This window comes from Lactuca saligna, chromosome 2, assembly GCF_052625555.1.
Source record: "Lactuca saligna cultivar CGN05327 chromosome 2, ASM5262555v1, whole genome shotgun sequence".
Classification (NCBI taxonomy): Eukaryota; Viridiplantae; Streptophyta; class Magnoliopsida; order Asterales; family Asteraceae; genus Lactuca; species Lactuca saligna.
In genome coordinates, this window is record NC_136418.1 from 57335753 (window position 1) to 57363521 (window position 27769).

The window sequence follows — 27769 nt, forward strand, 5'->3', positions numbered from 1 at the left end:
TCTTGGACGGAGGCCATATTCAAGAACTAAAACTCGAATTTGTCTATCTTAAGATAAAGACAAATAGAAAAGAATTCTTCCGAGTTCTTGAAAAACATCTTGTTCCATCAAAGATTCTTCAAAAGTTCATCACTAATTCCATCAAGAGTGATTCCCTTGAACATGTCAGAAATAAATTTATTTACCATCTTCGATGGTATATCGAGGTCGAAGGTGGCTCCATGGTGCTTATTTGTATGTTTGCGATGAAGCCAAGTAAAGAGTCAAGTGATTTTTATGGTCACTTAGGGTGAGATGGTTGGAACATGAAAAAGTGATCTTATGAAATTTGAGATGCAGCTGCCCGAGATTAAGATTGAGTTTGAAGTGAAGTAGTTCCAAAGTGAAGACTTGTCCAAGATCAATCATTGTTTGAAAGTATTTTGTGTCTGTAATGCATTAATTGTGTCAAGTACTATTTTGTATTGTTCTTAATGTCTTTTACTATAGTACAAGTGTTGGGCTGAAAATTATTTTGAAGATTGCGTCTTTTGGGCTCGACAAATTATGATACTTTGTATTCCGGTTTGGGCCTGTCCAACCGTGAACCTTTTATGTTTTGTATATAAGTTTACGCTTGCATGCATATTAGGTTAAGGTTTTTGGAGATCTGAAAATAGAGATACATCTAGACGATAACAGGTTTCTTTGATCGTTCTTGTAACCTTCCAATCCTCTACAGTTGATGTTGTTAATCGAGCTCTTCTGAGGATTTTGTTTAATCATTCAACACGTTTGATTCCATCTTGACTTATTCTTTTTATTGAGTTCTTATTGTTTATATTTATATACTTGTTCAAGATCTAATCGATCTTTATAGATTAAAGGTTAGTTTAATCTCATCAATTGGTATCAGAGCAGGAGGCTGTGTAATCGATACACATCTTTTCTGTGAAAAAGATTTCCATTAGGGTTTTTCCGCAATTTTCAATATTTATTGAGCCGTCATCTCTTTATTGACGTATCTTGATATTTATTGTTTTGCCCTAATCTGCTTTATTACAAGTCTGATCTTTGAACAGGTTTTTATGATCATAATGGACGCGACGCAATCAAACCTTATTAATATTTCCAACAGCATCAGTTCGACGACAAAGATTCCAATCTTATACACCCATGACTATGAATTATGGGCGCATCACTTTGAAGACTACGTGATTGGATCGGAGGATAATGGGTATCTCATATGGGAAGCCATCACCAATGGACCGTTTTCTCATTCTGCATCGTCCATAATCATCAAGACACAAAAGGAGTACAATGATCTGCTAAAGGACGTGAAGGATATTGCACAAGATGAAAAGGATAAATTCCAGTGCAATATCAAGGCATTAAGGTTGATCAGATTCGCCCTTCAGTCCGACACATTCAGGTTGGTTAGCTCATGCACGACGGCAAAGGAAGTTTGGGATAGACTTCGTGAACTGTATTCTACAGACGAGGATCTTGAACATTCTATTCAGACTTTGCTTTTATCTCAGTTTGGAGAATTCAGGCAAGGAGCCGAAGAAACGGTGACCCAGACGTTTGATCGTTTTAATCATCTTCTTAGCAAGATGATTAAACACGATATTGAAAGGAAGCTTATCGAACAGAAGGTTACTTTCTTGAACGGATTGAGGTCTGAATGGAGAGCAGTAGTTTCCACAGTCAAAGCCCATGAGCAGTTTAAATCATACTCTTTGGCGAAACTGGTGGGTATTCTTAAGTCCCAAGAGAAGATTGTGGTGCAAGAAAAGAATGTCGTTACTAGTCTTGGTTCGTTGGCCCTCCTATCTAAAAGTAAAGCTGTGATGGAGGATGAAGACCTCAACCTGGAGGAATATGATCTCACGTCTGAGGATTATGCCATGATGGTGTCCAATCCCAAGAGGTTCATAAAGAAGAGATTCCCCAGCAACAAAAACCGAAACTGGCAGGGGAGTTACAGCTCTGAAAAGGTGAATAATGAACCGAAGGCTGAGGAGCACAAGAAGGAACCGAAGGTGGATGGCGATTCCGGAGTAAGTTGTTTCTACTGTGGTGGGAAAAACCACTATGCCAAGGACTGTGTCCTTAAGAAGATGGCTGAAAAAGATGATGGAAATGATGAGGAAGCTGTGTTGCAGAAAAGATTAGACGAGTTGAGAAAGAAGAAGTCTACCGCTAACCCTTCTATTAATGCTCTTATTGTGCAGGGTTCGGTTAAAGGTGACGAGTTCGGTAGCACGGAAGTTTGGTCTACCGACTCAGAAGACGATGAAGTGAGGAAGCCTACCCATGGAAAGGCTTATGTGGCTAAGGAGGAAAGCAGTGGAGGAAGATGCTTCATGGTGACTGACGTATCTCAAATGAGGGGATACAACACCGATGGAGGAAGCGATGGACCGAAGGTACAGGAGGATATGTGTTTTGCGGCCAAACCACTTAGCTAACAGTTCAGTGAGCTCGATGAACTAATAAAGAAGGTACAATCTATTTTTGTTTCATCCAAAGTACCATCAACCTTCATCCTCTATCTCCACGCCCATTATCACCGAATCTGTTACCATCACCTCTTCCCAACCACCAGTAACGGTCAATGTATTTGATACAGGGGCTGCTACTGTGGTTGAAACCTCGGTCATCAACCTTCCCCCATCTCCGTCTCCATCCTCCAACTCTGGTGCTACCTTAGGGGGAGATGATGAAGAGTTCGACTCTATCTATTATAGCCCCTACCGGATCCCTACAGACACAGATGCCGATACCCATGTATCAAGTCAGCAGATTCAGGAAATTCACGCCAAACTTGACAGTCTGCTAGCTGACAATAAATCATACGGGGGTGTTGTGCTCAAAGCCTTCATAGAGTCTGCGATCCAGACATACACTGACGCCTTGGATCGTTCAACTGACGCCATAGATAACTCAGCTGCTTCATGCTCAAAAGCCACCAAGGAAGTTTCCGAGGTTGTTCATACAACTCAGATCTTTCTTGATTCTCTCAAAGCTCACGCTGACTCTAGTGCGTCCAAATTTCAAGTGTCAGTAGACTCTTTTTCGACTACCCTTCAGGGTGAAACCACAAAATTTGAGGCTCTGCGCGCTGACCTCAAAACCGAATCCACTTCATTTCTCAAATCTTTGGATTCACGTTTTGCCTCTCTGGCAGCCGAGAGCACCCTGAAGGAAGATCTTGTCAAGCACCAGGCAACCATCGACCTACAAAAGATCCAACTGGCCCAGGCACAACAGGAAATTACTTTGCTACAGACTCAGCGGGCAGTTCTTCAAAGTTGCGCTGGTGATGTCAAGGATATGCTAACAAATGTTCTTAACACCCATGATCCCTTCCTAACTCTCACTATTAGACAGCATCTCCAGGCAAAACTCCTTCCTGCTATTAATATCTTAAGTGAAATGAAGGGTGTCTCGGAGAAGCTTGTTCTTCCGCGACAAGGGGGAGAGGAAGGTGTGTCCAAGACAGAACCGAAGGTTAATGTAGCTTCAGGTTCTGGGAAACAAGTCCTAGTTGAGAGTGAATCAGATTCAGACGAAACTATCACTGAAGCTCTTCAACGCAAGAAAAGGGACAAAGAGCTTGATGAAACTCTAAGGATAGCTCGAGAGGCCGAGGCCAGGGAAAGAAAGATCAGGGAGGATGAGGAGGCCATTCAAGCCAAGAAGACTCTGTTCCCAGATTGGGACAGAGACACACTCATCACTCAAGCGATTGAGTTTCCTTCCATATATTGGTTGGAACCGATTGCATCCTTTGAGTGTGAAAATACAAAAGACTCGCAGTTCGACATGCCTATCACGCGCAAAGCTTTCACATTTCATTGCTTTGATGTCACTGCCGATGTCCCTCATCCGAACCTGAAGGTTGACAGAGAGCTAATAGATTTCTATCTGAAATATGGTCAATCGTAGTACTTGACATGGAGCGCTCAGAAAATTATTAAAGTCAAGGTACTGAAACCGACACAGGCTGGGAAATTTGTGAACGTTAATTTCAAAATCAACAGAGGAACGGCCAACACAAAACATCTTATTTCTCTAGCAGATCTTCCCAGTTTGAATCCGCATGATTGGATTTTGCTATACAACATTCTTCTCTCCAATCAAAGAGAGTATGAACCAATTCTTAAACATCTTAAAAGAATGTTGGCTTCCTACGTCCATGAGCTCGCCACTATGGATCAGGAAATAGCAAAAGTTATGAACAAGAAACCGACCGTCAAGCCCACTTCCAAGACCGAAGATGTTCATAAAATGAAGATAGGGCAAATTGATTCTTCCAATCTGACGGTTATGTTCACCAGAGGCGACAAGCATAAGTTTCTGTTTGCTTTGGTAGACAAACATCTGTTTTCTACAGATTGTCTGGAGCATATTATCAATATCATTCACCGATGCAAACATAACTCAACAGCAGACAAGAAGAACTTCACTGACATGCTTCGTTGGTATATCACCTTCAGGCATCATATTCTGGCTTTAATACCGAAGATTTTTGAAACGGTAAAGAAGCCCTCTGCTGTGAAAAGAGAATGAAGGTCTCGCTCCAAATTGACGCAAAGGGGGAGATTGTTGGGATGAAAATTATTTTGAAGATTGCGTCTTTTGGGCTCGACAGATTATGATACTTTGTATTCCGGTTTGGGCCTGTCCAACCGTGAACCTTTTATGTTTTGTATATAAGTTTACGCTTGCATGCATATTAGGTTAAGGTTTTTGGAGATCTGAAAATAGAGATACATCTAGACGATAACAGGTTTCTTTGATCGTTCCTATAACCTTCCAATCCTCTACAGTTGATGTTCTTAATCGAGCTCTTCTGAGGATTTTGTTTAATCATTCAACACGTTTGATTCCATCTTGACTTATTCTTTTTATTGAGTTCTTATTGTTTATATTTATATACTTGTTCAAGATCTAATCGATCTTTATAGATTAAAGGTTAGTTTAATCTCATCAACAAGAGACAAGATCAATAACAATGGATGTGTCCGTCTGTTGATATCCAGTCGTTTGTTAGTCCATGCACATTTTATCAGTTTTGTCTTGTATTAACTCCTCGACTATTTAAGGAGTTGTCAACATTTGTACCAGATATAGAAGTATGCACCTTTTTATTCCATAAATCCAAGAATCATTCATTCAATGATTATCTCTTACACTCTTCTTTTTCTTGTTGATTTACATTGTTCATACTTATTGTTTTTCTTTATTGAGCACTTTGTTGAGTTTATATAATCTGAGATAAGATTGCTTTACCAGACTTGACTGGAACTATATTACAAGCAATCATTGATCTTAAGTTAATTCAAGGTTTGAGTTTTCAAACCTTTTTCGTGCAAAACCCTTGCTTTTCACAAGGATATGAATTATACAAAGATGAGGTTTAAAAGAATGTTCAAGATGGTGACTTTCAGATGTTCCTTTCTAATGAGGAATCTAGTGTTTTTTTAGCTATTTGTCACCAAGAAAGCAAAGAAGAAGAAGAAGAAGAAGAAGAAAAGAAGAAGGTTATGGTATCAAGGAAATAATTTATTGGGTTAGATGATAGAGTAGATCAAATCTTGAGCGCAGTCAGAAATCTACTACGTCCTCCACTGCAGATCACAATTCCTCCCAACATTGAAGACATCGCTCAAAGAGTCACAAAGATTGAAGCAAGGGAGAGAGTACCAGATCAAAGAGTTATAATTGCAAGAAAGAAGTTAAAGAACAATTGCAAGAAAGGATTACTTGGTTGGTTTTTGTAAGGAAATTTTGGAAGATTCTCATCAAGTTTCTCAAACTTGATAAATGAAGGTATTAGTTTCAAGGTAACTTAGGGGAATAGTTGATGGATAAAGTGACCCTTGGCAGATTTCAAACACTACAAGAAAAAGACCCTTTTACGACGCTCAAACCACAAAACTCATTGATTTATGTTATGCAAAAGAGAGTGACGTTAAAAATGTGTCATCTCTTCAAAAAATTGAAGGATTTAGGTCATGAATTATTACGTGCCCTTAAATTAGTGTCATAAGAAAAAAAAATTAAAAACACAGAGGGCGCTGTATCTAAAATGCGCGTCCTCTATAAGTGTCGCTTTATAATTTTAATGAAAGGCACATTTAGTAGATACTGGGGAAAATGAAATCCCAAAAATTTTGAAAACCTGCCTTCATTTTTATCCTCCATTTTTGTTTTCCTCTTGCCCTAGTTACGATGCTCCTTCCTTTCCCCTCCAGACATTGACTGCCACCGTGCCCTAGTTATCAACACTCCTTCCTTCCTCACTTGCCTTCTTCACCTGATAATATCTCCAGAAGTACAACTTCGAAAGCGTACAAGTCAGACTTATGTGTCGGAACACCGGTAGACTGAATCTCGTTCCAAGCTGCTATCGGTTTCGCCATGGAGTTCCGCCGTTCCAAAATCGCAGATGATAAGTTTCCATCGAAGAAGACGATTGTAAAACACAAGAACTTGAATCCTGAATGGAATGAAGAATTCAACCTAGTTGTGAAAGATCCTGAAGTTCAAGCTCTAGAAATCATGGTTTTCGATTAGGAATCGATAGGGAAGCATGATAAAATGGGGATGAATCGTGTACCTTTGAAAGATCTAACTCCTGAAGAGCCAAAAACCCTGACTCTCAATCTTCTCAAGAACATAGATCTCAATGATTTGCATATGATAAATCCGGAGGGCGGCGTCTTGCTTGTTGTTATAATCCATGAAGGTGAAGATCTCGAAGGAAAACATCATAGAAATCCTTCCGTTTGTGTGCTTTTCCATGGCAAAGAAAAAAGAACTAAGGTTTGTTTCCCCAATTCAAAATTGATGCTGATTGCTTCTTAAATTGCATGTTATTTTACAGTTTTTTGGGTGATATGATTTACAATCGATGAGTTTTGTAAACCCTAAACTTCGATTGTATGATTTAGGGTTTTAATTCTTCTGTTTTTTTCAGGAATCTTTGGGTTATGTTCGAAATTGTCACTGGAGGAAGTAAGGGCAGTGGAAGATGATAAAGGGCCTTCAACGGTTGTTTGGTTATTACACTGTACGTATCAGTTCTAGAGTTCTTTTAAAAAAATTAGGTCATCTGTACCCTTGTAAGCAAGCATTTAGATTATTTACATGCTTTTCAGTATGAACTTTTGTGTTTATGTCCCAGTTCATACATTGCACACTACTGTCTCTTGCCATTTTGACATTTTTGCCCCTGGAGCTGTTTTGAAAGTTGTTTGGGCCTAGTTTGTTATTGATTTTGCATTCAGAGCTTTGTTGGAGTTATATTTCCCCTCTAATATTATCTAGTGGTGTTCCTGATGGCATCTCATCTGGGGCTTATCTCCTGAGGGGAGTTTGTAATTATCTAGTTCTCCTTAGAGTTATTATATTAGTTGTTTTTCTCTTATTTTTCTGTTTTACCTTTTTGTAATTGGCAACTTTCCAGTGGCCTTGGTTTCTTATTTTAACAGAGCTAAAGCAAGTCAGTAACAAGAACCAGTTAGCAGGAGAATGGAGACGAAGCAAACTGATATTAAACTGAAAATTCCAATTCGTTGCATCATCAAACTAGATCAGGCATCATTTATTTTACCCTAAAATATTCAAGTTTCGTTGATTTCCACTTGATTTCCTTTATTTAGTTACCTAATCTGATGAACTTTCTTTGCAATTGATCTAATATGCAGTGGTACCACCTCTACTAATCCATCCTACTGTTTAAACATTCCAAACCGAGCTTCAGGAAACAGTTTGTCAGCGCCAATTAAACCATCAGGAGGTATTACTATTCATTTCAACATTAATGAAAACCCTTGTTTTTTTTAAACATGTGAGATTATATATTTTTATATATTATTTAATTAACTTGCACATGATACATGGATTCTATGGATGATAAGTCAAAAGCAAATTTAGTACAATTAAGAGGTAGGTTTTCTGTGAAATCAGAAGACCTAGATCTTGTAAAGGATATTCCATTATGTACAGTTCCTCGAAGGTCCCCCCAGGTAAAATAAAATTCCAAATATGGAATTATTTGTATATAAGTAATTTCTTTTTATGCTATTTTAACTTAATGGCTTGTGATCATTATTATTCAATATATATAGGATACATTTTCCTTTTTGGCTTACTTTGTATAATTTCATGCATTGATGCAAAATTATACATTTCTGGTGTTTGGCAGCCTACACCTAGAGAGATGAATAGCAGTTTTGTTTCTATACATAACAATTACCTAGGGGTATTCGTTTAGATGGATCGGTTCGATCCGATCCAATTAAGTAAATCCAAATGGATTTTGGTTTTCAAAATATGGATCCAAATAGTCCAAACTAAATTCAAATCCGATCCGATCCGATCCAATTACAATTCGGTTGGATCGGTTTTTATAATTCGGTTTTCAAAAACCGTAACATTTTATATAGAATTATAATATGATCTAATTTTACAAAAATAGCAAAAACAAATTATTTACTTGTGATTTAAAATTTATAAACAACCACTAAGAAGGCATATTATAGTTTATTATTTAATAGATAAAAAACTTTTGACAGAAAGTACATATTAATGTCTTTTATTAGGTAAAACCTTTTGAACTTATTCAAAAAAAATTATAAAATTAATAAATAATTATAGATATATTCAAAATAAAAAACATAACAAATTGTTATTCGGTTCTTATTTTATAAACCAAAACTAATCCGAAATCCAAAATTATAATTCGGTTTTGTTGAAAACCAATCCAAAAATCCGAATATCCGAACCAAATAGTCCAATTGGACAATTCGGTTTTATCCAAATAGTGAACAACCCTACAATTACCCGCATCAGTTCTCATGCTCCACCTTCAAAACCTCTTTCAGCAGACATCACTTCAACAGGTAAACTAATTAAATTATGCTTACTTTTTGTTAAAAAAAATTCATCAACCCATGGTGTTCTTTCTCCAGGATCTTATCTTGAATCTGTTGAATAGCTTGCAACCAGCTGAGGTATCAGCAGAAGCGAGTTAAATTCTATATTTATTATAATAAACAATAAAAAAAATCAATGAAAGTATGTTGCTATTTCTTTCATTTTTAACCCTTTAATATGGTTGTAAAATATGTTGTTTGGTTGTATTTCAGCTTCTCAAAATGGGAAATTGCCACTATTGTTCATGACTTACTTCCTTCCACTCCTTTATAGTTTATTATGCATTACTACTTTGTGTTCTTTCAAATAATCAATTAAGCATTTCCAAAGGTCCATAAACATAAATTTAATTTTTAAATGGTAATTATTTTCAGGTTGAAATTTCTGATAGAGAACGCTTGCTGCTCACCAAGGTTTCTGAGCTACAATCCAGGTTGTTACTTGTTACTCAATATAAATTGGGTTCCAGTAAAACCATATATATGTTTCTATTTCCTTTTCATTTCTTAGGAAGTATATTTAATTTATATATATTTTTTCCTTATATAGTTTAACAATCTTGACCGAGGAATTGACTGCCGAAAAATCAAAATACGTACAGGTGAGTTGACCAAGTTGTTGTATTTAGTTTATTAAAAATTAAAAATGAATTAATAAGAGAGTTAACCTTGTTCTTGTTTCAGTTATATTTTTTATTCTATGTTTATGAACTAGGGGAAATGGGATTCCTAAAGTACTCTCTGTTCTTCTTTAAAATCATGATTAGTCTCAATTTGTCTATGTTCACTACTGATTCTTGTTGAGGTTTCTTCGCCTGGATCTTCATCTGGGCAGTTCTTGAAATGGATTGGAGCAAACGCCCTGGAATTTTAGAAACTTCAGTTACAGTGGACGCTTTTAAAGAACAAGAAGATTTTGACTACAACAGTTTTGTTGTTATTCATGGAGCTGGTGAGTAAAGAATCTTGCTTGCTTATTCATTCTCTATGATAAAAAAAAATCACTGCAATTAATTTCCAATTATTTGGCTCATTAACAATCAAGTTTCGTTTTTCTATCCAGTTTATGTGCCACTTTGTTTTTCAGGATCTTTTGGTCACTTCCAAGCTAGCAAATCCAATGTTCATAAAGGGGGGGTTAAATAAACCTCTTGTGAAAGCTGGCTTTGTTGCTACTAGGATTTCTGTAAGCTCTATTTCTTTACCACTAGCTTATTATTGTTGTTTCAAGGCTATACCCTCATTGTGTTTTTTTTCAAGTTGTATCGTTGTAATATCTACTTTTGTGTAAACTTCACCTTCATTGCCTTTTTAGTATATCTTATGTTATTCATTTACTACTAAATTTATGTATCTAACTGTTTCTCATTTTATTAGGTGACATCCCTCAATCTTGAAATAGTTAGAGCACTTGCAAGAGGTAGACTTCTCATTACCAAACTAAAGTTTCCACTCATTTTAATTTTGACTTCTGGATATCCAATTGCATGTTGACTTATGTATTTAACTCCTTTTGTAGAGGGTATTCCATCAGTTGCAATGTCTCCATTTTCTTGTGCTTAATCAACCCATGAAAGAAATGTTAGGAAGCACTCAAAAACCATCTTCCATCAACTCATTTGAAATTTATACACCTTTTACACAACAATGCAACAATGACAATCTTTTGTTTTTACAGATAGCATCTGCTGATGTGTCAACAGTGGTTATTGCCCTTGACTGCGGTTTTGTTCCTGTAAGTTTTAGGTTTCTCAACACAGAAGGGTAAAATTGTCATTTACTGTCATTCAGAGTGTTCATTCACAATACGACCTTGAAAAATATATGATATTGTTACATAATTCTGACAATGATAATTTGCTATTGCCATGTAGGTTTTGGATGGGGATGCAATACTCGATGAGTCACTGGTAAGTAGCATCTAACAATAGGGGTGTAATTGTAAATTGTAAATGTATGCACTATACTAAGTGGAGATGTAATTATAAGTCATCTTGCAACATATTTTGTATAACTAACAAAATAGATTACTTAGTTAAAAAAAAATAATGAAACATTAAAATTTTCATATGCACTAAACTGTTGAATCTTTTTAATAAAAAAAGTTATTAAAGCTTTTCCTAAGTGGTAAAAGAAACCTTTTGGTTTTATCATGGTTAAAACGAAAAGTGATTTTTTTCCCGTTGTTTTATACAGGTACAAGAACGATTGGTGTTTGTAGAAAAGTTATTAAGGCTTTTTTTTGTTGAGACATTAGCTCATCGAATTTGTAGTTGCATTTGCGTCAAGATCAGGCTTCTAAATCTTTTAACAGGGTAATATATTTTTTAGAGTAAATCATAAAAATGATCCCCATGTTATTTGGTTTTTACCGTGTTTAGTCCAAAGTAAATTATAAAAATGGTGATATGATGGATTGGAGATGTTAAGAGGTTGCATTATATTAAAGGTTGGTTTTTACCGTGTTCAGCTGTACATTTTGGTTTAAGGGTTTATGTCACATTTGATATTTTACCAATTAAGTTTTTATGTAGGGAGTAGAAAAAGGGGAACACTTTGCATGACACTCATTGGTTTTATTTTCTGATTTGAACTACTAGACACTCTCCTGCAAATTCAAAAGGAAGATGGCACATGCAAGGAATATCCTTTGGAAGTTGCCCTTGAGGCCACCAAAACTACTTTGATTCAAGGCAGTACAAAACTCTTATTGGTAGATCATTTTGATTCCACTCTCATACATACCATGTGTATTATTAATTAGTTGATATTGATGTTGTACAATTGGCATGATTATTGTGTAGAAATTTAGTGTTGTTCTGATCAAGAGTTGGGATTGACATTGAAGCTAAGAGACATGATGATTGGTTGGATACATGAAGGGTTTTAGAGCTTCTTCAGACAGCTAAATGATGAGTTACTGAAACAAGAAGGTGCCCCTTTATAGCAATGTAGTATTAGGTTATATAGTTAGGAAAAACCTCTTAATAACAATGTATAATAAGATATCTTTAATATTAATGTATTACATTTTTTTGACATGATGTTATTGGATGAAATTGAATGTCTTGGGATTTATGTGTTTTTATATATTTGTATTATGCGTAAAAGAGTATCGTAAAGGCACGTCGTATATGCATATCGTAATGGTTGCTGATGTTTATGACACACAAATGCGTGTCATCTTCATTTATGACAAGGGCTTTAATACGCAATGCGTGTCCTAAAGGCACGTCGTAAGGTTACGACACGCAAATGCGTGTCGTCTTCATTTATGACAAAGCCTTCCTTGATACGCATTGCGTGTCGTAAATGAGCGTCGTAAATGCGTGTCGTAAATGTGCATCGTAAATGCACGTCGTAAATAGACGACGCGCAAAAGCGTGTCGTCTCTCGTTATGAGATGGCCTTCCTTGACATACATTTGCGCGTTGTCTGAGTGTTTTACGACACGCATTGCACGTTGTAAAAGGTTGTTTTTCTAGTAGTGAAATGACATGCAAAGTCCTTTTTAAAGTATATAGATGCGAGAAGTGTTTTGGTTATGGGAATAATATTGTTGGTGAAGATATGTGAAGACTAGAAATCAGGAAACAATGCGAAGAGTTCAAGTGTTTTTGTCTTGTGAGGATTAGAATACACCAACCAAATTTTTATGACCTTGAGTGTTTCGTGATGTTTTTCAGAACAAACATGGAAGCATGGCCACTTGTTCTCCATACCTTTTCGTATTTTCCAGTAAATAGCTAGTACATTGTTTCACCATGAATAGATGGCGTGAGTTAGTATTCAAAAGTGTGTCTAAGCTTCATTTCTTCCTTGTAGTCAGTTTATATGAAATACAAAGCCTCATTATCTCCATTTATGCTTTTGTTGTTCTTCATTTACTAACTTAGTGTTTGCATCCAAACCTAGTTACAATTCAACAAGGCTTCTTATATCTTGCTAATATTTATTTAGTTATGTTGATGTTATGTTTCCGCTATGAGTTGTTCTTATAATTCCACACTTATTTATTTTTTAGCTAACCTAAAGATCCATGAGATTAACTGTAGTTCCGCATCATAATCTCCATGACTAAGTTCTTCTCTCAATACTTCCTCATTGTCGTTATAATCTCAACCACTAGAGATTCACAGATAAATATGTTACTTTCTTGTTAAATGAGTAAGAGATACACCTTATCTTTGGTTTCTAGATTTCGTTGCAAGTTTGAGGAAGAGTGAATATATATATATATATATATATATATATATATATATATATATATATATATATATATATATAGAGAGAGAGAGAGAGAGAGAGAGAGAAGGGAGAGATAGATCGAATGGAAGATGTTAACATTTGGTTGCGAAACGGAAAGCTTATAAAGGCTCTCCATAATTTTTATTGATCATAAAGCAATTCAATTTAAGTTATAACATAATTATCTATTAGATAACTAAGTGTAAGACCCATGTATCACATGGGTTTATTTAAAAACAAATTAATATAAAATTCAAAATATTTGAAAAGTTTGAATGTATAAGAAAGTGAGAAAAATATTGAATTATAAAAATTAAAATGTTTTTTTTCTCTTTTAAATTTAAACAAATAATTTAAATAAATAAATAAAGGAAATTAATGAAACTTTAATTTAGTAATTTTGAAATTAGAAGTAAAGTCCATTAATGAAATTGATATGCATTTATTATTAGATTTAAATAATATTTGACATTTAATAAAATAGAAAAACCATAAAATAACTTGTGGAATAAAAATTAATTTAAAATAACCATAAAATTACATGTGTCAAATTGAATAAGAGTATGGCATGTGGCAAAAAAAACATTCATTTATTAGAGTAGAATAGATAATTATGTGGTTTTTAATTAAATTCGACCAATTGAAAATCTAGTCCATTGCTTTAATAGTTTCTTATTAATACCAAACTATTAATAAATAAGAAACTATTTCATATTTATTATTCTCCTTATTTTAGATTGCAGATTATGTGCAATGTAATATACATATGTATTATTAGTAATATAACTAACTTATTTTGTAAGTCGACATTTCTCTAACAATAATTAATATATATATATATATATATATATATATATATATATATATATATATATATATATATATATATATATATATATATATATATATAACATCGATGACTTTATTGATTAAATTATGTTTGTATAGTACACCAGAGGATATTACTTGCATATATAATATAGATTCAAATAATGAAAATCTTATTATAATTAAATATGCATTTTATGATGTTTTACAATTTATTATTATAGATGTTGCATTTGAATTTATAGTAGATTATTTTCCACCACCACCACCGTCGCCTCCTCCTCCTCCACCATCACCTCCTCCTCCCCCTCCTCCGCCTCCACCATCAGATCCGCCTCCCCCTCCTCCACCACCTCCACCTACATCTTGGTTGTTAGACATTCCATTAGAAGACACTTGAGTGTTAGGATATTGACTGTAATATTGTTGATTGGTATTAGTTTCAGTGCTAAGTGCAACATTGTAAATTGAATTAGTTGACATTTTTCTTATATTAATTTATTTGATCGCAACTCCATTCGTCGATTGACCATCATCATCCATATTTATTGTTATACTTCGTTTTAACATTGCTTCCCCTTTACCTTGGCCCTTTCCTTGCAACTTATTGAGGACCTCATCTTTAATGTAATCTCTAACATGCCCTACTCCATGCATTTCATCACGAACACGACACGATAAACTTGTTTTTAAATCACAACCACTCTTAATAATGTCCTCACTATATTCTAGGATTTTCTTCTCTTCTCCAACAAGCTTTTTACCACAAACAATGTCACTTGTGAAAATCAAAAACGATACAGTAACAACCTTTAAAAGCTTAAGATACATTATGTAGCTTTTCTTAATATTCCACTCGTGACTTGAAACTTTTTATCACGACTTCTATATATATGGATTTATGTATGTAGTTATTAAATATGGTAGTTAAGATGTAATTATGTTGAAAACTATACATTAGTACCATTATTTTATATATTGTACAACTTGTTTGAGTTGACATAAGTAACAATGTTATATTTGTTTATATTTTATTAAATAATTTTAAATTATTTCATTTTAATTTACCTTTATACATACCTAGTATATCGTAATTGTATCATTTCGTGTCTCTTCAAAAAGCAAATATATGATTACAATTGCACTTAAATGCAATGAAAAATAAAGAAAACCTATTTTACTATTTAAATAACTTAGTAATCAATTTACTAGTATGAAGTATTTCAACCTAAGGATCTTTATGTTCTTTTGTAAAGAATACAACTATTTAAGTTCTAATGAGATTAATGTGTACATCAATCTTCCTCCCAACTTTTTTTCTAATTTACACTGAAGGAGACTTCTCAATTAGACATTTATGTCTCATTTTATCTTTCATATAGAATACATAAATAACAAATTCACAAAATATGTATAATTATTTTTATGGAAAAAGAGTGTTTCAATTTACATTGCTAAACCATATAAAAGGTTTAACAGATTTAAACAAAATTTACAAATCCCATCCTAATTTACTATAAAAACAATTGAAAATTAGAAGATTTGGAAAACAACTTAATTTTTTTTTCTAGAACTTACTGGCATATGGATCAAAATTTTCTAATTCAAACTAACTTGGATAGAAAAATTCTTTAGTTTTATAAATAAATAGTATAGTATACAATGTTACAAAGCCTATATAATAGAAAAATATATTAAATTTTAAATTCGTACATTTTTTTTATATTTGTGATTATCATATTAAAAAACTATGTAACCTTTTCGGATATTTCAGTCCCACAACTAAGATAATTTTGTTTTAATTCGTGAATCCAATGTAAAATGAATAATTTACCTTTAGAGTATCTTTAATGCCATATATTTTTATAGTGTATTATTAGTTAGTCTTTTAAATGACCACTTAACACTATCTGAGCAAACAATTTTTTGTTTTTTTGTTTGTTCTTTTGTTTGACCACTCAATATATATTTGAGTGGTTAATATAATATCATAAGTTGTACATTTAACCCATTCCACTTTAAACATATTTCATTTTATAACTATTTTATAATATTTTCAATATTTTTGTTGTATTTTTATGACTAAAACATAATAATTTGTCACATTTTAGATTTATAAATAAATCCTTGATATAGTTGTATTTTATATATTCATATTAAGAAATGATTTGTGTTTAAAAAATGATTAATTAAATTAGATGTTCTATAAAACATTTTATGTGGATGAGGGTAAAATAGGTAAATTTATAGAAAAACTATTAAAATAAGGTTAACCATTGGTGAAGTCACTTATTTAGAGGTAAAATAATGAGGTGACAATAACTTTAAGTTATAACATGGGTTAACCATTGGATATGCTCTTATAATTAATTTACTTCGTAAGCCATCCTACTCAAAATTTCCCCCGATCTTGTACCATTAACACTTCAAACCTAGTGCATGGCGTAATGTTTTGTGTCTAAAAATGTTTTTTAAAAATTGTATACATTAGGATTCATAGAGCTTTATGAAGATCATTGGGGTCTAACTTTTTTATGTTAAAACTAGTAAATATTCTACACATTGGCTGAGTCTAGAGCATGAAATAATGTGGTTCCCCAATTAAGTGAATCCGATAAAAATAAAATAATCAATAATAATTGTTTCGTGTTGGTGATATGTGCATATTTATTCATGTATTTGGTACATATTTCTAATACTTTTAGCTACAATTATGTTTATTTTGGGACATAAGGTAGTTATTATGTTTGAAATCTGTTTTTTAGTAACAAAGATGTAACAACCCGAAGTTGTCCATTGCCAAAACCCGTTCCGCCCGTAAAACCCGTCTATAGCGGTTCGTTCCTATTCCGTTTTTGGGCTAAGTTGTTTAAACTTATAAGTTTATTTTAATCTCATTAGTGTTCAAATCCCTTAGAAATTCATAAAAATGGCCCAAAATCATTAATTTGAAAATTTCTAAATTCTATCGTGTCGGATTACGATAACTTAATCGGGTGCGACCAAAAGCCCCGTTTAATGTCGGTATCGGGTAGAATTCCACCGTGTCAAAATCTTGGAAACTATTTAAAGGGGATTAAGCTTCCATTTGAAGCTTTTGCTCTCTCTCTCTCTCTCCACTCTTTCTCTAACCTCTCTCCTCAAATCAACTCTAAGGGTCCAAAATCATCAAATTAAGGCTTCTAATCATCAAGGTATCTTCCCTAACTCCTAGTATATCATCCTTAGCATTCAAATTTGAGTTCAAATCATGAATTAGGACCTTGTTCATGTGTTTACGGCCCTGGAACATGCTTGGGCCGTAAAAACATATAAAGGGGGTATTTATGCCTTAAAACCCCTCCAAAACACCATTGAGACTTAGATATGGCTTGTAGAATTATGGAATTCGACTTAGAACACCTTGAACCTGATTTTTGGATAGTAAACATGAGTTTACTGCCCAAGAACATGCTTCGGCTGTAAACTCCATATCATGGAGAGTAAACTCATTTTAAAGTGTTAAAATGCCATTTAAACACACCAATAGCCTTGGAATAAATTCTAGAATCAACCATAAACGAATTAGAAGCCTTAAACTCAATGAAAACCTCTCCCTTAGGAGTTCACGGCCGTAAACCCCCCAAGGATGGGTTCCTGGGCCGTAAACTCCTATAATATAGTCAAATGATGCCCAAAATTCCATCCAAGGCTTGTAAAATGAGTTCAAATCGCATATGATTGTCCTAGCACCTCCAAAACACATAAGGAATGGGTATGGGGGAGTTTACGACCGTAAACTCTTAGTTTACTGTCGTAAACTCCATTAAATGGTCCATAAGTGAGTAAAATCCGTTCCTACGCCCTAGATTTGATCCTATCTAATTTTCCCAAGTCATATAAGGCCATTTAGCACCATAAAACCCTCACCCATGAGTTCATGGCTGTGAACTCATGTGGAGTTGGTATTAGGGCCAAAAACTCCATAAGGAGTTTAATCTCGAAGAGTAAACACTTTATCCAAGCCATATACATCCGTAGATGTCACCCGGGTCACTCCAAACACTTGATTTGAAGTGTTTTCGCGTCTTGGAGTGTATAATCATATCTAATTAAAGATTTAAAGTATAATTAGATACATTTTTATATCATTTCATATTACATAGGAACCTCGCGCGTTATCAAGCCCAGAATCGACACTTAGCATTGTAACACCGTGATTTTCAAGGCAAAATTTTCATTTAAATAATCAATTTAATATTAAAACACGTGTTTAAAATCTCATTCATATTTGAATTACAAAACATAGTTCCATTTTCACTTGAATAGAAAACTAGGATCCCCCAAAATACAACTCTTTCTTTGGTGTGTACAATCGAGCCGGTGCCATCCCGTGTTACTGAAAGAACCTGAAACAACATAACATAAAACACTGTAAGCACGAAGCTTAGTGAGTTCCCCAATATACAACTTACGCACATACGCCTTTCCAGGCCCTGACCTTCCGGTCCATAGCACAACGCCTTCCGGCCCATGAGATAATCGCCTTCCGGCCCATAACGTGTTGCCTTCCGGCCCATAACACATTGCCTTCCGGCCCATAACATATTGCCTTCCGGCCCAGATAAATATACACAGCACGCATAACAAATAACTTACCGCATATAGCACATATTTCACATAACATACCCGACCTTCCAAATATACACAACACGCATAACAAATAACTTACCGCATATAGCACATATTTCACATAACATACCTAACCTTCCGGTCACATAACATATTGCCTTCCGGCCCATAACGTAATGCCTTCCGGCCCATAAACATACACAGCACATAATACATTTAACTTACCACATATAGCACATATATCATAGATCATATCCGACCTTCCGGTCACATAACATATTGCCTTCCGGCCCATATAGACATACATAGTTCGCATAGCAATTACCTTACCATTTATGGCACGTATAACACATATCATATCCGACCTTCCGGTCACACAGTCAAACCCTTCCGGGTACAGTATAGTGAGAAGACTCACCTCGTGGATACTGGAAGTTAGCAACTCCTGAAATCATTTGCACTTGATCCGCCGAGCTACAAGCTCCCTATAACATCATATATCTCTTATTAATACTTTTATCTTCCACGTTAACTGACCCTAAGAAATCACACACATGTCAACTCTGGTCAACAGTCCACGGTCAACTCGACCGGACTCGGCGAGTACTCTGGCGACTCGGCGAGTCTAGTCGTCCTCCAATCCTCTAAGTTTTCCCTTCTACTCGTCGAGTATCCTCCTTGACCCGACGAGTTACTCCTGAAAGAATCGCGGGGCCACCCCGACTCCACTCGCCGAGTCTGAGGAACAACTCGACGAGTCCCAGTTATTCTTCAAGCTACTCGCCGAGTCTGCTCATCTGACTCGGCGAGTCCATGCCATGCAGCCGCTCAAACTGCTTCCTAAGGTCATAACTGCTCCGACCATTCATAGGTCTGGCCTTCCTCGACTGGTCCTTTACATAAGGTCTTCATTTAGGTGCTCATGCTACACCACTGACTTATAATTTACATGTTGACCTAAGGCATAAGGATTTCAATCCAAAACCTTCACCAATTCCCGAAATGCCCAGACATGGGATAATCTGGACCTCTAAAGGTCCCAACACAGGGTTACAATCGCTTCGGGGACCTGGGTAACACTCAATCTATCCACAAAAAGGTTCCATAAACCCTAATCCTCTAAATATATCAACATAGCAGAGTATACCCGAATTCATACCTGGATAATGTATTCTCTGTGTCCCCAATCTTCAGCATGTGACTCCCTTGCTGTTCCTTTAGCCAAGACCTTCTCTTCCTTGCACAACAACTCCTTCACAATCACCCATGGCCTCTAACCTTGCTCCAGATGCACACAATCGGTTTTGGGGCTCCTCTCAGAAGGCTAAAAGGGAACAATGACGGCCAATGATCCCCTTTATACGTCCTGAACCTGAACGGTTAGGGTTTTCGCTAAACAGCGCAGACTCGCCGAGTCCCTATCTGGACTCGTCGAGTCCAGTCGCGAACCCGCGACCCGATCTGCGATCCTACTCGGCGAGTCTGGCTCCTACTCGTCGAGTCCCCCCTTTAAAACACCCCAAAATATAATTTTAACAATACTTGAGATTTCGGGCTGTTACAAGCATCCCATCCGACACGTTTCTCGACCGGTGAGTTCATACCCCTATCCTTTTTCAAATGTTTTTCAAATGTTTTCAGGAGGGAGTACAAGCAAAAGTACAAGGAAATATTGTACTCAAACTTATTATTTTCAGTTTAAATGTTTATATTCTGTATGTTTTTAATATTGAAAACTGTGTTAAATTAAATACTTCGAATTACGAAGTTAGCTTTCAGACTAATCATAGATTTCTTGATAAAGTGTTACAATCTAAATTATATTTCATAATCTACGAATAACTCATACTAAAAATACAATTAGGAACAAAACGAACACAAAAGTACAACTAGGAATAGAACGAATACGAAAGTACAACTAGGAACAGAACGAATACGAAAAGTACAACTAGGAACAGAACGAATACGAAAAGTATAACTAGGAATAGAAAGAATAGGAATACTAAAGTAATAATGCAAAGATAATAATAGGAATACAAATACGAATGCGAATACGAATACGAATACGAATAGGATTAGGAATAGGACTAGGAATACGAATACGAATGTGAATACGAATAGGATTAGGATTAGGAGTAGGAATACGAATACGAATGCGATTACGAATACGAATAGGACTACAAATATAAATACGAATACAAATATGAAATACGAATATGAATATGATTAAGAATAAGAATACGAATATAAAGGCATGCATCTAGGTACATTCAAGTGTAACACAATTAGGATATCAGAATATCTAGCTAATATAACAAGTATGATAGACAATCAAACATTACAACTGGGATTCAATAACTAAACTTACTTTTAGGAAAATATAGGATTTTCCTGGGATAACAATTGTTCATAACCAGAATTGTGTAATAAAACAGTTAATCAAACTTTACATATAAGAAAATATAGGATTTTCTTGGATAACAATCTTTTCGGAAAACCAAAGGGAACTTGTACATTTTCAGAAAACAAACATCTTATGAACTCACCAGCTTTATGCTGATTTTCAAACTGCTTGTATTCTCAAGTCCATTTTAGACAGGTACCTAGCGATCCTTTTTGGAGAAGACGGAGCATACAGAAGACTCGTCTCTACTTTTGTCTATATATATATATATATATATATATATATATATATACACATATGTATCATCACTTGTAACACTTTACTTTTGAACAGATGTAAATTCTAATATGTAATGTAATGGTTGTTTACTTGCTTACTATGTGCATTGGATTTGATACTCAACGAGGAGTCCGCCCCGGAAATGCTTCCGCCTTTGGTTTTCGGGGTGTGACAAAAGACATACTCGAGATGAAAAGGAATCAAACGAGGAGCTAGAAGTAAGAAAATATGAGTTAAGGAAAAAGAAGACAAAGAAGTGTTGGAACCTAAAAAGTAAACCTCTATAAATCACAAGCATTGAAGATCCAAAGTCAGCTAGTTTCGAAGTAGAAATGCCAGTTCGAAGTGAAGACCATACTGAGATGGTGTTATGATCCGAGACTGACAGTCTATTTAAACATTTATTGTTTCTTGTCTTTTAGTGATGTATTTCATAGGACTTAGCCTTTGTATCTGTTAGATAATCAGTTGTTAGTAGCTGATTATTTTCCAGTCCTAGGTATGTATCACAAGTTTGTATGATATACTTCCTTAGCCCATTTAAGGAGTGTTTGAATGACAAGAAATACACGAATTATTTCTATAAAGATAGCAAATATTATTCTTAACTCTCTTTCACTTTTCTCTCAAGTCAATATATTTCATAAGATTCCTCTTGTTCATTTATTGTCTTTTTCCTCTTGTTCATTTATTGTCTTTATATTGATTATACTCATAGTTTCTTCATTTAATATTTGAGTACTTGTTGAATCTTTACTTCAATTATCGAGGTATTACCAGACCTGAATGGAACATCGAATTATAAGCAGACATTGATCTTAAAGATTATCTCAAGGTTTGAGTTTTCAAACCTTGTCCTTGCACATCATTTCTAGTACTCACAATTGGTATCAGAGCTTGAGTGGTTGTCCTTTGAATCCATAAGAACAGATTATAGTTGATTCAAAATTACCTTGGTATTTCGATCATTTCTATGTTCAGGATAAAAGTTCTTCTATATACCGCATTTGATATAATATCTCAACTTCAATGGCTGCTTCTAATTCGCAACAAATGTATTCAATGCAAATAGCAAATAGCATGGATTGCCCTTCTTGTTCCCCATTGCTAGTTGTTAAAGAGTATGATCACTGGAAAGTCAGGATGGAAAGGTTCTTGCTTGGTAAAGAAAAAGGTGAAGCTATCCGGAGATCCGTAAAAGAAGGCCCACATATTCTTGTTAGATAATTTGTAAGAGATGTTGCTAAAACTCTCATGGGACAAGAAGAACATCGTCAAGCATCTCTCATTGCTGATGACATCGAGAAATTACATGCATATCAAGTTGCTTTTTCTGAAATGGTGTTTGGTGTTCCTCCTTCTCTCTTTGAACATATTAAGTTGTGTAAATCTGCTAAAGAGATTTGGGACACACTCCAAGACCTGTTTGAAGGATCAGAAAACATGATGGATAAGCGTCGAACTTTTGTTGTCAACGAGTTCGATAATTTCACCATCACTCCCGGTGAATCAGGTTCCTCTGCCTCTAAAAGATACCAAATCATCGTCAACAACATGACAGCTCATGGGATTGTCCGAACTCCACTTGAATACAATCTCAAGTTTATCAATTGTTTTAGCAAAGGATGGGGAAATGTGAAATCATGTCTTCAGAGCAATGGATCTTTGAAGAAGTTGAAGCTTTACCATCTGTTTGTCGAACTTCAAGGTCATGAATCAAATGTTGCACAAACCTTAAGAGAACTCTCAAGAGGTCCTCTTGCTCTTGTTAGCTCTTTCGATCCTCATGTCTCGAACCTTTCTATTTCGGACCCTTTCAAAACTGTTATCCCTACAATCCCATATGTCCAACCCTCCCCACCAACTTTTCCTGCTCCTACTAGTTCAAATTATCAATTTGATGGAGACCTTGATCCTGAAGCAATGGACTCTGAACTACATTTTCAATAAGATTTTGCTTTCCTTTCCATGAAATATAAGCGTCCCTTCAATCCCACTCACAAACCATATCATAACCATTTTGAAGCTCCTCATCAAAGTAATCCCCAACCATTTCCTAAGCCATCAGAAAATCCACCTGCCTATAAACCCAACATCTCTACATCAAACCATACCTCGTAATCTCAGAAGAATCCGAAGTCATAAAAGCCAAAGATCATTTGTCACAAGTGTGGTCATGCCAAATACTGCTTGGCTAAAGTACCACAAAAACCCAAGATCAAGGACTCTGCTTACTGTGCATGTCGAGCTCAAGAAATGGCTGTTAGTGAAAAAGCATTTGTTATCACCGTGTCGAGAGATGTGGAAGGATATTGGTCATCAGGAGATGAAGATGATGTGAGTTCTGGTAGAAACATGTGGCTCATGGCTAGATAAACCATTGAATATGATGAAGGCTACTGTTCATCTAGATCAGAGGAAGATTATGATGATGCTGAACCGAACTACTGCTACATGGTGACTAACGACCCACCTGGCAGAAGCATCATTCAATAGGTAAAATCTATGATCACTAACCATAATTTTGATTTATATCTTTGTGAACCATATCTAAACCAGATCCAATCAGATATAAACATCATTTACAAAGCCTATGATTCTACCATAGAAGCCAATGAGAAGATGGAGCGTGAATTAAGTCCTCTTAAATTATGTTTCGAAGATAAGAAGCTTACGATAGAGTCTTTAAAGCATGGACTTATAATGTCAAAAGATGAATGTATCATTCTTAAGGACAAATGTGAAATCACTTATTCTGAAAGCAATGTTGTAATTTCTGATAACAAACATCTCAATGCCAAAATAGATGCTTTGTGTAATTCCATAGACATTCTTGAAGCAAATGAAGGATGATTCATAATTTTCGTCATCCTTGGTCTAAAGCACCTGGTCTCAGAAGCGAGTATCCGAAACCAGTTGCTCGTCCCTTGAAGGAGTTACAAAACTTAACTTTTATAGGAGACATTCGAACCACAAACATTCGGATACCCCCTGTCCCACCATTGTCACCCCTTTCTGAGACTTCAGATAGATTTTCATCCCTGATTCCTGAGTTTCAACCAATAGTTGTCAAATCTCCTAATTCCATGCCTCTTCCGCCTCTAATACCCCTGGACCTAAATCAGACTTCGAAAATTTTCTTCTAGCATTCCGAATATTGTAGTTCAAATTCCGAACCAAAGTCCTCCTCAAAATTGTGTTGTTGAAGAAATTATTCTTGACACAACTGGACCTGACTCGGATAAATCAGATTTTGTCTGGGCATCTTTTGATAGTGATGTTGAAGAAGAAATCAGAGTAGAATATTTCTCTGATTCTTGTGTTTCTGATTCTCAAGTGATTTCGAAGCCGTCTTAGTGCCAATTAAACCCAAGTTCAACAACCCATCTGTTGGCCAAACTTTCAAGTCATCATCTGACTCCAGGAAGAAACCTTCGTTGAATAGAAGAGATGTCATCGATCCTAAAATAGAAGCCAAAAATGATCTCAAAAAGGAAATTAGGTCAAGACAAGATTTCAGGTTTATTGAGAATTCCAAGAAGAAAGTATCTCGATCTGTAAGAACGACCACTAGGAACCATGACACATTTGAACCTGTTAAGATTCTTAAAAGACCATCCATTCCTCCTAGCTTCGTGGTTCATAACAAAAGTGTCAGTCCCATTCCTAAGTAATCCATGGATACTCTTCCCACAAGAAACAACCTTCCTCGGACTATTTCCTCTGTTTTTATTGCTAAATCAGACGGTACAATTTTTAAACCACAACAACTTTCAAAACCAAATGTACCATCAACAACACCAAACAAAGAACAATTTGTTAAAAACATTATTACTCAAAAAATATCAAAGAATTCAAAACAAAAGTGAGTGGAAAGCTAAAAGTGTTGAAAAAGATATTGCAACTTCAAGTAACACTGATGTGACAACCGTCATATTCGGGTCAATTTGTGACAATCGTCAATCTTGAGTCAAGTCAAGTCATCAAGTCAAGCCGGTCAACTCTATTAAACCTTGTGTATTAGGTCGATGAATCGATAAAGCAAGAACATATGAGTTTTTGATTCGCAATTGGATTGATGATTGAGGGATGATTCATGAAGAAAAACGCGAAGTCAAGGACTATGAAATTGTTGTTTGCAAGAATTTAAAAACTCGATTGTGGAGTTGTTGATGCTCATTTTGCGAAGGTAAAACAATCGAGTGTTCGCATCTATGAATCAATTTGAAGTCAATTGGGTTAATATTCGCATATGGGTTCAACATATGAAAATTTTGATTTTGCAAGTTTAGAGTTCAAGAACTAAACTGTGTTCGCATCTGGAATGAAAAATTTTGTGAATCGCATTTGATTAATTAGGTTAAAATGCGAAGGGATGCGAAGGGTGTAAGAATGAAAATGCGAAGGTGATAAATGCGAAGGGATGCGAAGGGTGTAAGAATGAAAATGCGAAGGTGATTAATGCGAAGGGATGCGAAGGGTGTAAGAATGAAGATGCGAAGTATTTCACAGTAGAATGCGAATTGGGGAAGAAAACAGAAGATTTCAAATATTGTCCCTGGAGTTTCGCATTTTTGGAAATAAATACTCAACTTCGCAAATGGGGGTCATATAATGATGAAATTGCAGAATTTTTAAAGAGATGCACACACATAGACAACCACACATATATTTAGAAAATTAAACTAAAAATGGGATATAGACTATTATAAGACATTGTTCTTGACTTTTGAGTCCAAAGACGTATGATCACAAGCAACCACCCCACACCCACTCTATGACCAGCCATACCTCCCCACCTTACCTATGTCACTTCAATGTTCCCTTACACTCAAATTTCACTCACTCCCACGTTTTTGAGCTGGAACAATCAACCACACTCCTCATTTTTCTCTCATTTCTCTCATTCCACTAAGTAACAAACATCACTTTTTCTCTCAAACTCTTCTACTCAAATTTTCGAGATCCAAGGCTGGATTCAAGTGTTCTTCCACACTTAATTCTCGAAAACCTTCAAGGCATCTCCAAGTGTTCTTGAATTAAACACTTCCATTCTTCAACAATCATCTACTGAAATCACTCAAGGTGAGTTCATACCCCTACATTTTCATGTTTTCTCAAGTTTTCAGGGGGGGAATACAAGTTAAAACACTAAGAACATAACTAGATTTTTCTAACAGCCTTCATCAGAAAAGTTCAACTCCATTCACGGACTGTTTTGGGCATCTTACACATTTTTGTTTTCAAAACTGTACAAGGTGCAAATAGTTCAAGTTTTTAGCTTTAAAATGGCTACTTGCACATCTCCATACGATTTTTCTACAATTTATGACGATTTTTACAAAACTGCCTATCATTTCAAACAACAATCCGGACCAGTCTGTGATCTTGGACTTTTTCACCCAAGTTAGAGGTCATTATAAATTGAGATAAAATTTATGAGCAAACTAAACACATTTTGTGAACTCTCAGAATTTACGGATCTAGTTTTCGACTTCGTATGATTTTTCTATGATTTTTCCAAAGCAGGGCAGAATTGCTAAATTTTACCAACAACATGTAAATATCATAACACTTTGTATTATGTTGAGCAAAGTGTATAATCATAAGTTTTAATGTTTGAATGTGTTTCCTAGTAGTTTATCATTATGAACTGAAACTAAGACAATCATATTAAATATTACCCATTCATTTTGGAACACGTATTATTTAACTATAAAAAGTATAGTTTGAATATATTTATAACACTAATACATTTCCATAAAAGGGTTCATACATATTATACACATTTTAGATAAACTATAATAGGTATAGTTTATGATACATCACTCTACGCACTCGTACCAGAAGTGTACATTCATATAAGAAAGATTTCTATTCGCACACATTTCACGTAAGTTAATCTATGGTTTGATAAATTCACAACACTAATACATTTCCATAAAAGGATTCATACATATTACATACATTCTAGATAAACTATAATAGGTATAGTTTATGATACATCACTCTACGCACTCGTACAAAAAGGGTACATTCATACAAGAAATATTTATATTCACACACATTTCACGTAAACTTGTTATCCTATATTGTGAGTTTCTCTATTTCTCTCTCTCTCCCCGTACGTCCGAGTGCGGGATATAATTCCTGGTAGTTATAATCAGAATCTCCTTGAGGGAGAACGTGATACTTGTATATAGATCTATATTGGGATTGACACCCCACACCTTGCTGCTAGCTACAGTTGGACCTGCAGGTCCACGGGTGACAAATGTCATTTCATTTTTCGCGACACTGAGAACGTCGTGGCAGGTTCACATAGTCATAGTATGATTATAACGGCTCACATAGGGAACAATCCATAAGTTTACGGGATTTTATTTTTAAAACCTAAATGAGTTTTATGTCGATTTAAAATCACCTTTTATCTCTATGGGTACAAATACAAAGTACCGGGTCTCTATAC

General features: G+C 35.2%; 1 pseudogene; it reads left to right on the top strand.

Annotated features, from left to right (window-relative positions):
• The first annotated feature begins 9773 nt into the window (after positions 1-9773).
• On the top strand, positions 9774-11249 carry LOC145029750 (isopentenyl phosphate kinase-like; annotated as a pseudogene).
• Positions 11250-27769: the final 16520 nt, after the last annotated feature.